Source organism: Rhinolophus ferrumequinum, chromosome 2 (assembly GCF_004115265.2).
Source record: "Rhinolophus ferrumequinum isolate MPI-CBG mRhiFer1 chromosome 2, mRhiFer1_v1.p, whole genome shotgun sequence".
NCBI classification, from domain to species: Eukaryota; Metazoa; Chordata; class Mammalia; order Chiroptera; family Rhinolophidae; genus Rhinolophus; species Rhinolophus ferrumequinum.
The window spans coordinates 5,665,423-5,677,941 of NC_046285.1; the positions used below are offsets into that span (position 1 = coordinate 5,665,423).

At 36.5% G+C, this 12,519-nt stretch overlaps 1 long non-coding RNA gene across 1 annotated transcript; it reads right to left on the bottom strand.

Annotated features, from left to right (window-relative positions):
- Positions 1–354: 354 nt before the first annotated feature.
- LOC117012050 (uncharacterized) lies at positions 355–11,758 on the bottom strand. Its single transcript, XR_004421116.1, has 3 exons — positions 11,434–11,758; positions 5,476–5,555; positions 355–507 (listed from the first exon to the last, which is right to left on the bottom strand). It is a non-coding gene; the product is annotated as an uncharacterized LOC117012050 (long non-coding RNA).
- Positions 11,759–12,519: the final 761 nt, after the last annotated feature.

A 12,519-nucleotide genomic window follows, 5' to 3' on the forward strand; every position in this document is an offset into this window, starting at 1 on the left:
ATTCCTTATTAAAAATATCAGTTGATAATACCTGACAAATGGTATGTAAACCAGTGCCTATGCTCGTGCACTGCTGTTGAAACAACTGGTACAACTATTTGAAGAGCAATGTTACAGTATCTCATGGTAATGCAGATCTTCAACACCCTTAGAACTTGCAATTCCAATAACAGGAATAGCCCCAAAGAACCTCTTCCATGTGTGTAGAAGGAAACATGTACAAAATATTCACTTCAAGATTGATTATAGAAAAAAGTTAGTGCATTAGTAAGGGTTATCCAGAGAACCAGAATGAGGGAGAGGGATGGGGGAGGGAGAGAAGGAGAGAGAGACATTTTAATTGGCTCACATGATTGTGGAAACTGGCAGGTCCAAAATTTGCAGGGAGTGCTGACAGATTGGGTACCCAGGGAAACAACGATGCTGCAGTCTGAGTCTGAAGGCAGTATTTTGGCATAATTCTTTCTTCTTTGAGGGAGGTCCATCATTTTTTATTACGTACTTCATCTAATTGGATGAAGCACACCAATTTTACAAAGAGTAATTTGCTTTACTTAAAGTCTACTGATTTAAATATCAACTTCATCTAAAACATACCTTCAAAGAATCATGTAGAATAATGTTTGACCAAATATCTCAGTACTTTAGCCTACCTAAGTTAACATAAAATTAACCACTACAGTTCGCAGCAACAAAAATGTCCATCAAAAATTGAACAGGTGAATAAATACATTGTATTTTATTGATAAAAGAGAGTATTGTCTAACCATAAAAAATGTGTAAACTAGAACTCAATGGACAAGGTACAAAACAAAATATTGAATGAGAAATTCTAATTGCAGAAGATGTATGTAGTATAATGCCATTTATATGCCATATAAAGTTATATTTATATAACACATATATATGCATGTATTTATATGTCACATAAAATTGTACCCTACTAAAATACATGAAAATACTATATATTGTTTATGGATATATTGGGGGTGCCAAATAATGTACACAAGTGGACTCTTTGGACAGCGTTGCTGAAGCAGTAGTTTGCCATAATCACAAGTATCTGGACGCTGATGGTAACCACTTTGAGCTCCTCTTGTAATTGCAGAAGTCAAACGTGACTGGAATTCATTTTTTGTTATCAGTATACATTGAGCATTACAATTTTAATACAGGTTTTCCTTCTTAAAATATGTATACATTTTTGGGGCACCATAAGTTTGTATATATGTATGTATATACAACTTATGGTGCCCCAAAAAATGTATACATATTTTTTGTATACAGAAAGAGAGAGAGAAAGCGAGAGAGAGAGAGAAGAGAGAGGAGAGAGAGAGAGAGAGAGAGAGAGAGACGAGAGAGGAGGAGAGAGAGAGAGATACAAAGAGGGAGAAAGACAAGACAGAGAAACAGAGACAGAAATAATCTAAAATATTTCATTCATAAAGAGCCATGAACAGTATTACTCACTGAAGAGAAACAGAATTCATATGGTCCTCAACTTTTTCTATCTGATTTATTTCACTTAGCATGATAATCTCAAGATCCATCCATGTTGTCGCAAATGGAAGTATTTCATCTTTTCTTATAGTAGTATAGTAGTATTCCATTGTGTATATATACCACATCTTCTTTATCCAATCATCTATCAAAGGACACTTGGTTGTTTCCATGTCTTGGCCACCATAAATAATGCTGTATGAACATTGGAGTACATATAACTTTACAGATAAATGTTTTCAGATTTGTTGGGTAGATACCCAGGAGAGGGCTTCCTGGGTCATATAGTAATTCTTAACTTTTAAAAGAACCTCCATACTGTTTTCCATAGTGGCTATACCAATTTCCATTCCCACCAAACAGTGTATGAGGATTCCTTTTTCTCCACAGCCTCTCCAACATTTGTTATTACTTGTCTTGTTGATAATAGCCAATCTAGCAGGTGTGAGGTGATATCTCATTGTAGTTTTGATTTGCATTTCCTTAATAGCTAGTGAAGTTGAGCAATTTTTCATATATCTGTTGGTCATTTGTTTGCCTTCTTGGGAGAAGAGTCTGTTCAGGTCCTCTGCCCATTTTTAAATTTGGTTGTTTTTTTGTTGTTGAGTTGTATGTGTTCTTTATATATTTTGGATATCAACCCTTCATCAGAGGTGTTGTTTGCTAACAACTTGTCCCATTTGGTTAGTTGCCTCTTTGTGTTGTTGATGGTTTCTTTTGCTGTGTAAAAGCTTTTTAGTTTGATAGAGTCCCATTCATTTATTTTTACTTTTACTTCCCTTGCTTTGAGGTCAAATTCATAAAATCCTTTTTGAACCCAAGGTCTATAAGTTTAGTACTTATGTTTTCTTCTATGCAGTTTATTGTTTCAGGTCTTATGTTTAGGTCTTTGATCCGTTTTGAGTTAATTTTGGTGTATGGTGATAGATAGCAGTCTAGTGCATTCTTTTGCACATGGCTTTCCAATTTTCCCAGCACCATTTATTGAAGAGGCTTTCTTTTCTCCATTGTATGTTTTTGGTTCCTTGGTTGAACATTATCTGCCCATATATATGCGGGTTTATTTCTGGGTTTTCAATTCTATCCCAATGGTCTGTGTCTGTTTTTCTGCCAATACCATGCTATTTTGATTATTGTCACTTTGTAGCACAAGCTGAAGTCAGGGAGTGTGATACCTCCAGCATTGTTGTTTTTTTCTTAGGAGTGATATGGCCATTCAGGGTCTTTTGTGGTTCCATACAAATCTGATGATTTCTTGTTCTATTTCTTGAAAAAATGCTGTTGGGATTTTGATGGGAATTGCATTAAATCTGCATATTGCTTTGGGTAATATGTCTATTTTAACTATGTTGATTCTTCCAGTCCATTAACATGGAATATCTTTCCATTTCTTTATGTCTTCTTCAATTTCTTTTAATAATGTCTTATAGTTTTCAGTGTCTAGGTCCTTCACATCCTTTGTTAAGTTTATTCCTAAGTATTTTATTCTTTTTGTTCCAATTGAAAAAGGAATTTTTTTTCCTGAAATTTCATTGTTAGTATATAGGAATGCAATAGATTTTTGTACATTGATTTTATATCCTGCAACTTTACTGTATTTGTTCATTGTTTCTAATAGCTATTTTTGGTGGAGTCTTTAGGGTTTTCTATATAAAGAATCATGTCATCTGCAAGAAGAGACAATTTAACTTTTTTACTCCCAATTTGGACACCGTTTATTTCTTTCTCTTGTCTGATTGCTCTGGCTAGGATTTCCAATACTAAACCTATGACCTTGGGTTCAAAGAGGATTTTATGAATTTCACCTCAAAGGCAGGGGGAGTAAAAGCAAACATAAATGAATGGGAATCTATCAAACCCAAAAGCTTCTGCACAGCAAAAGAAACCATCAACAAAACAAAGAGGTAACCAACCAAATGGGACAAGGTATTGGCAAACAACACCTCCAATGAGGGACTGATATCCAAAATATATAAAGAACTCGTACAAGTTAACAACAAAAAATCCAAACAACTGAATTTAAAAATGGCCTGAGGACCTGAACAGACTCTTCTCCCAATAAAGCAAACAAATGACCTACAGATATATGAAAAATTGCTCAACTTCACTAGCTATTAAGGAAATGCAAATCAAAACTACAATGAGATATCACCTCACACCTGCTAGATTGGCTATTATCAACAAGACAAGTAATAACAAATGTTGGAGAGGCTGTGGAGAAAAAGGAACCCTTATACACTGTTGGTGGGAATGGAAATTGGTATAGCCACTATGGAAAACAGTATGGAGGTTCTTTTAAAAGTTAAGAATTACTATATGACCCAGCAATCCCTCTCCTGGGTATCTACCCCAAAAATCTGAAAACATTTATCTGTAAAGATATATGTGCTCCAATGTTTACTGCAGAATTATTCATGGTAGCCGAAATATGGAAACCTCCAAAGTGTCCTTTGAAAGATGATTGGGTGAAGATGTAGTACATAAACAATGGAATATTCCTGGGTCATAAGAAAAGGTGAAATACTGCCATTTGCATCAATATGGATGGATCTTGACATTATCAGGCTAAGCGAAATAAGTCAGAGAGAAAAAGTCAAGAACCATGACTTCACACGTATGTAGGATATAAAATTGAAAGTAACAAACGAACAAGACAGACAAATAAAGAGACAAAAAAAGTTATAGACACAGACAAGAGTTTAGTGGTTACCAGTGGGTAAGAGGGAAGGGAAGGTGGCCAAAGAGGGAAAAAGGGGGTCAAATATATGGTGATGGGAGGAGAACTGACTCTGAGTGGGGAGCACACAATGTGATATATACATGATGGATTATAGCAATGTACACTTGAACCTATATAATTTTATTAACCAGTGTCACCCCAATAAATTTTATTTAAAAAATTACCAATCCCAGAGTCCTACTACCAGAACTTTGATTTAATTTTTCTGGGATAGTAACCTGTCACTAGCATTTTAAAGAGCTTCCTGGTAATATTTAAGTGAAGGCATAGTTGAGAATTACCACCGTAGAACCTTGGGGGTTTTCTAGCTCACATTATTTTGACTGCAAACATCTAGATGAGATATACATGGCTCCCTGGGAAGTTTCAGTTAAATAGGCCATTCAGCACCCAAGAAGATGTGTGTGCTCAAAGTAGAATACAAAGTGGATACACCCTCCGCACAAACCTGATTCGTTTTGATGCTAAGTTCCCAGGATGGTCTCTCGAAATGTGGGTGCCTGCCACAAATTTGGGTGAAGCATGAATTTTGCCATTTGGTCAAGTTTTGGTCATTTTGATAACTGCTTTTGTCTAAATAAAAATCTCTAAAGTATTTTATTCAGTAGTTCAAAGGAAAAAATGTACTCCTTAGTATGTAATCATATGACTCAATGACTTTTCTTCCAAATGGCAGGTATGATTCAGCCTTTACACAAAAGGAAAGCTTGCACATGTTACAAAATGAAAATGAGAATTATCCCCAGGTAGCTACATCTGTATTGCTTACAGCTTCATTTTAAGCAGTCATCTCTTTTTTGTGACTCACTGAACACAGTTAACTTCATCTATACATGACTCAAAAACACTCAGGGATAAATCTTCTAAATGTGATTACATGATCACAATTTTCCTAACAGATGAAGAATCAATAAAATCTTTTACTTAATATGTGTATTTTGGGGTGTAAGTTAAATGCAGCTTTATATTTCATTTTCCAAATTTACTTATAAACTCACTACTGTTTATTAACTCTACACCTTTACAAATAAAAATTATTTTAATGATATCTACGATAATATGATCAAACAAAAGAAATCAAGAACTAGGCTGCCAATCTCTTTATTGCACTTTCAACAAAATGCACTAATTAATACACACACACACACACACACACACACACACACAGGCACATCCTTTGGGGGATATCAATAATTGATTAATTTTGGCTTGTATTCTTTAAACAAATGTTTTACCTTGGAATGCTGCTGGTGGGTACTGAGGGGGCTTCCAGCTGGTAAATTTGTTCCTGGATGAGGAGCATTCATTTGGGAATCTGTAATTCAAGGAGAGGCAAACGTATATCTGCTTTAATAAAATATATATTGGAAAGAAAAATGAAATATCCGTCGTTTTCATTTGTATGATCCTGTGCTGTATTGAAATAGAGTGAATTCTTCACTTAATAAAAACTGTGTCTTTTATCAGATTATTTTGCAGTGGAATCCTGTCTCAAACAAATTCCCTTTTGGATAAAATGTGACAGCTGAGTTACTTGGGTTGAATTTCTAGTTTTCAAATATGACTGATGAGTGTTCACTTCCATACTTTGAGTTGTTGATATAGAGAGAAAGAAGAAACTCCTTAAAACCACATATAGATTGTCAAGGAGATAATTGAAATTAGTTGAATATGCAGTTGGTAATGGAAGAATTATTTTGAAAATATCTATAAGCATTGTTATAAATTATATTTTTTAAAATTTTAATATATATATATCTAATATTCTTCTTATGCTTACTCTGGAACTACCCTAACAAGGTTGAACCATAGGAATTTCCGATATTTGACTGATTTTGACCTACAAAAACCATAAATGACTTAATTATAACAAACTAACATATTAAACGTTACCTGCTAATCAATGTGCCTTGAATAATCTTATTATATGTACAAGTGGTTGAACCTCCTCATTCTTCATATTTGTGTTTCTCCAGTCATTCATTTAGCCATCATCCCAGCCAGAAAATAAATATTTACTGAGCATCTCCTATTTCACCCGAGTTAGGCTCTGGGGCTACACTAGCTCTGCCTTCATGGAACTTACGATCTAGTGGACATTCCACTTCTATCATGTCCTCCTTTCTTTCCTTATGACTTACTAACTGTAAATTCAAGTTTCTTTTTGAATCATGAGGACATGGCATCAATGTAGAAGAAAAGGTTCGTCAAACTTTCCATCTGATACACTTTCTGTATGCTTCTCCTTCATGAATCTTCAAAGGTCATGCAACAGTGTGGTTTCAGCAGGAAGGCTGGATTGTGGGTCCCCTTTCTCCTCCATTCAATCGGTTCCTAATAATTTCAGCAGAATGGAGTCCACGGAGACTGTGCGAATTCAGGGAACAGAGCATCCTCTACTTCCATCAGGGCCTTTCCCTGAACAGACACTGCAACATACCCCAAATTATCACAGATCTCTGAAATACCACCACCATCCCATCCCAACCATCCTTCTGTTCGTCAGCTTCAGGTGAGCGGCATAGCTAGTTCTCTAGCTCTCAGGGCTCTGCCCACAGCCCCTGCTCCCAACCTGTGTTGGAGACAATGGGATCGGACTCAGCAGATCTCAAGACAGCACACTTCAAGTCTGACTTATAGACCTACCTTTAAATGATATGTCACATTTTGGCACCTCTGAGCAGGTGCCATTATTTATACAACTGTAAACATACATGTCCAGGAGCTGACAGATTCAAGAAATTAGGGGCTCATAATCTGGGGTTTTGGTACTAGAGCAATGATCCTGGTTTTATGAATTTTGGGGAAAATTCATACAAAGAGAAAATATGTGATTGGGCAAGTCGTTGAGTAGACCAAAGAACCTGTGAATTATGGATGGATTTCTGCATTTGTGATATGCAAGTTAAAATAACTTACAAAAATCATAGGACTATCACATTCTTACAATATTTTATTTTTACTTCTCTATATATTTACATACATACATTTTATTCTATTTTTACACATATATACATACAAACACATACAATTATGTATATGAAGCTGAAGAGTTAAAAACTGATTATAATCATGGCTAAATGAATCAGTTAAGTGATTTGAAGCATCCTAAAGTTTGTAGCAAATAAAACAATACTGTATAAATTTACATTTAAAAACTTGGATTTTTGTAAATAAAATTAAATCAATATAGCAATAATTAAAAGAAGATGATTAAACTTGATGAGGAAAAGGTGAGATTTTTGGTCCGGAGAGTATCTAATAAATCTAGTCAGGATGCTGTTGTGGTGGGAAATGAACTTCATTTTGGCTATATTAACAAAGATAAAAGAGGATAAAGATCATTTTAGAAAAATAGATTTTTTTGTGTGTGTGGTAACTACTTTTTATTAAAGACTTGTTTTTTCTAGAGCAGGTGGGTTTCCAACATAATTGAGAAGGAAGTACAGAGATTTCCCATATACCCTGTTTCAACGTATACATAGCCTCCCCTATTATTAATATAACAGAATGGTACATTTTCCCCAAGCAGGTACCTATATTGACACATTATAATAAACCAAAGTCCCTAGTTTACCTTAGGAATCACTCTTGGTGTTGTACATTTTTGGGGTACAGACAACATGTAGCTATCATTATATTACAATATCATACAGAGTATTTTAACTGCCCAAAAATCCTCTGTCAGTTCATCCTTCCTGCAACACCCATCCCTGGTAAAACATTGATCTTTTTACTGTCTCTAAAGTTTGCCTTTCCCAGAATGTCATATAGTTGGAATCATCCAGTATGTAGCCTTTACAGATTGTCTTCTTTCACTTACTAATATGCATTTAAGGTTCCTCCATGTCTTTTCATGGCTTGATAGCTCATTTCTTTTTTAGCACTGAGTAATATTCCATTGTCTAAATATACTACAGTGCATTTATCTATTCACCTACTGAAGGACACCTTGTTTGCTTCTAAGTTTGAGTAATCAAGAATAAAGCCACTGTTAATATCTAGGAGAATGTTTTTGTGTGGATTTATTTTCAACTCCTTTGGGTAAATATTAAGGAGTATGGTATCTGGATTGCGTGGTAAGACTATGTTTAGAAACTGTCTTCCAAAGTGAATGTGCTCTTTTGTATTACCTCCAGCAATGTATAAGCATTCCTGTTGGTCCTTTATCAGATGTGTCTTCTGCAAGTATTTCCTCCCAGATTGTATCTTGTCTTCTAATTTTCTTGACATTGTCTTTTGCAAAGCAGAAGGTTTTAATTGTAATAAAATCAAATTTATCAGTTACTTCCTTCATGGGTTGTATTTTCAGGTTCTATCTAAAAAGGCATCATAATATCCACTATCATCTAGATTTTCTATGTCACCTGTAGGTGTTTTATAATTTCACATTTTACATTTAGGTCTATAATGCATTATGAGTTAATTTTTTGTAAAATGTGTAAGGTCAGTGTCTAGATCAATTGATTGATTGATTGATTTAATTAATTAATCTTTGATGTGGATGTCCAGTTGTTTTAGCACCATTTGTTGAAAAGACTATCTTCGCTCTTTTGTCAAAGATCAGTTGACTATGTATATGGTCACAAATTATGGGCTCTCTATTCTGTTCCATTGTCTATTCTTCCACCAATACCACAGTCTCTCGATTACTGTATGTGAACAGTTAGGTTAGCATCAGTCCTTTAACGTTGTTCTTCTCAGAATTTTGTTCTTGATGTTTGGCTATAATATATATTGTTTTTCTGTTTAGAATGTTAATTTTTAAAAAGAGAATGTCTTTTATTACATGTTTGATTTCTATTCATCTTATTTATAATTTTCTTGATAGAAAAAAATCCAGAACATAATAATTGGTCTTTATTTAAACCTATACACTTATGTATTTTATGAAATATCTATCAGGGGATGTATCTGAGAAATTTACTACAATAAACTAGCGTATTAAGTTTATTATCTGTTAATTAATATGATTTGAATAATCTCTATGTATATAAAATGCACTATAAAAAGGAAAATTGATCTGGATGGAATATAGTATAAATTATATATATCCCAATAAGCCTAGAATTTCTTAGGTTTCTCTAAGATTTTTACTTAAAAGTAGCTATAGTGGATAGTTGTGTATATCTTCTCAAATATTGAAATAAGTACTGGATTCTGGAGCACAATCAATACAAAGCAAATTACGTCCTTTCAGAAACTAAATAAAACATTATGACAAATAACCTAACAACAGAATTAACAAAGAGGGAGGAAAGTAAACAAAGCAAATTACTTAATTTGGTCATCATCCATGATTTACAGTTGTGAAAAAGAAGACCTGCTATTAATACAATGTCTACAAATTTAGGTCAGATATGACTGTTGAAACAAGATACTCTGAAACTATACATTCGTGCATATGGCATATCTCTTTTTATTCAGTTGATCTATCCATATCTGGCCATTTAAATCCTTTTGGCCTGTCCCATTCCCATTGCTATGTTTTTGGGTAGGACTTTAGAAGTTGTTAGTCAGCCCAGGATGGTGGACTATTTCTAAAGCACCGGGAGGAGAGGGCCCAATGAGGCAGAAAGCCATGACGAAACACTATGAGCATGAGACTCCTGATACTAACCAAGTTAAAAATCAGAGACCTCATAACTTACACAACCTAAGGGGAGCATGTGATCTAGCACCAAGCCTCAGGGTTGGGTTCCAGGCATACCCTAACATGAGAAGGAGAAAGGCTAGCCAGCAGGTCACACTACCGCAAATACCTCTGGAAGTTCCAGGTCCTGTGGACATGTTCCACTCAGCTTGGAGAGCAAATTTGAGAAGGCCTGACCCTGTTCTATGCATTAATGCATGCTTTCAGCTAGAAAACCTACTCTCAGCAGTTGTAGCTGTGACACCATGACAATCCAACGGAAATTTGAGTGTTTATTTTTACAGAAAGAACACAAACAAAACATTGTACTTAGTACTTCTGCCCTCCAGTGCCTTGATCCCATCCTAGTCTTTCCCACTACTATCCAGTCAGTACTTTTCCTATCTTTCTACTGTGTTTCCCCGAAAATGAGACCTAGCCAGACCATCAGCTCTAATGCATCTTTTGGAGCAAAAATTAATATAAGACCCAGTATTATATTACATTATATAGCTGGTCTTATAGTGAAATAAGATGAATTTTATATTATTGCTCCAAAAGACGCATTAGAGCTGATGGCCCAGCTAGGTCTTACTTTTGGGAAAACATGATAGCTTAAAACCAACCCCTACATGTTCTGTTAATTACAATTAATGCAGGTGAAAAAACCCTGTTACCTGTTTGATTTATCATGTACCTGCACACTAATAGGAATGAGTCCTGCCCTTTCTCAGGCCCTCTCATCTTGGTTGCCCTTTATTAACGCTTCCTATTGTGTTACCTTAAGTGGTAAATAAAAGTCAACTGATCCCTCCATGTTCTTAACTAAATTCTGTTGTTTCCCAAAAGAAACCACTTCCCTACTCTCCACTTCAAAATTATTAGCACGCAAGGCCCTATACAAAGCATTAGAACAAAATGGGGGAGATGGAAAATTAACAAAATTAAGTACAATGTTACAAGTACTCAAATAAATAATATAATGGGTTACAATAGAGTTATGGGGCCACTAGTTTAGATGCTAGTGGTGGTTGACGGGGTTGTAAAGAAAGCGAGATCTGAGAGCTGAAGAAGTCTGAAATCAACCAGGCCATGAAGGTGTGGGGGTGGGGTGGGGTGAGGCATTATAGACAGGAAACTCAGTATGTAGAAGTCCTGAGGCTGCACAGAGCTTGTTTCATTCAAGGGCATGAAAGGTCTGTGTGTGAGAGAGAGACCACAGGGAGAGACCATGAGACATGAAGATGGAGAGGTGCACAGGTTGTTACACCTTAACTGTCTCCCCAGCTGCACTCTAAGCTCTGAAAGGCCAGTGCATGGCCTGTCTTGTCCAGGACAAAGCGCTTAATTGGTGCTTTTTGATTCAACAATGTGTGTACAGAATTATTAATTTCATTCCTTTCAGTCAGACAAAACAGCTCTCTAGCAGATGCGAAGGCTGCTTAATCTTGACCTAGTTATTTCACATGCCACTTTTCTACCCAACGGCAGAAATCCACTCATTTCACTAACATCCCTTGTGTTTCTTCAGTGTTCAAAGGGCTACAATTGTCATACTCACCAGTGTGGTATTAGGAGAAACTTCTGCTGTTATAAAAGTTCAAAGGAGCAAAAGGGGACCCCAAATCACCTGACATTTCACACTAAGTGAAACCTACCTGTACGGTACTAACCCTGTACCTAATACTACTAATCCAGGAGAAACAATAGTTTTCTGCCTCTTCCTGGAACTGGGTAGTGAGCATACCAGCACTTCCAGGAATAAATGTATAAATAAAACCACAGGGGAACCAGGTACTAAGCTGGGAGAAGCAGGGACTTTGTCAAATATTAAAAATAACAAAAGCGGGCCAGCCTGGTGGCTCAGACGTTTGGAGCTCCATGCTCCTAACTCCGAAGGCTGCCAGTTCGATTCCCACATGGGCCAGTGGGCTCTCAACCACAAGGTTGCCAGTTCAACTCCTTGAGTCCCACAAGGGATGGTGGGCAGCGCCCCCTGCAACTAAAATTGAACATGGCACCTTGAGCTGAGCTGACCCTGAGCTCGGGGATGGCTCAGTTGGTTGGAGTGCGTCCTCTCAACCACAAGGTTGCCAATTCGACTCCCGCAAGGGATGGTGGGCTGTGCCCCCTGTAGCTGGCAGCTATGACTGCACCTGGAGCTGAGCTACGCCCTCCGCAACTAAGACTGAAAGGACAATAACTTGAAGCTGAACGGCACCCTCCACAATTAAGATTGAAAGGACAACAACTTGACTTGGAAAAAAGTCCTGGAAGTACACACTGTTCCCCAATAAAGTCCTGTTTCCCTTCCCCAATAAAATCTTAAAAAAAAATAAATAACAAAAGCTTTCACTGAGTACTTTCTGCAGTGCCAGACCCTGTCTAACGAAGTTACACTAATACCTGTCATACTCTAACTCTCAGAACTCTTTTACTAGTTACACAGTTTCAGAGATGAGGTACGGAAGGAACATACATGCAGAAGAAACTGGCTCAGAGTCCACGGATATAAGCAGTAGAGGCAGGACTGGAGTCAGGCAGGTGGACTGCCGAGATAACGGTCTTCTCCTCTATGCTACACAGCCCCTCTAGCTTCCCAATTCTTCTGGTGTTCCAGGTGCTAGCATAGTTCCAGCTGTATCCT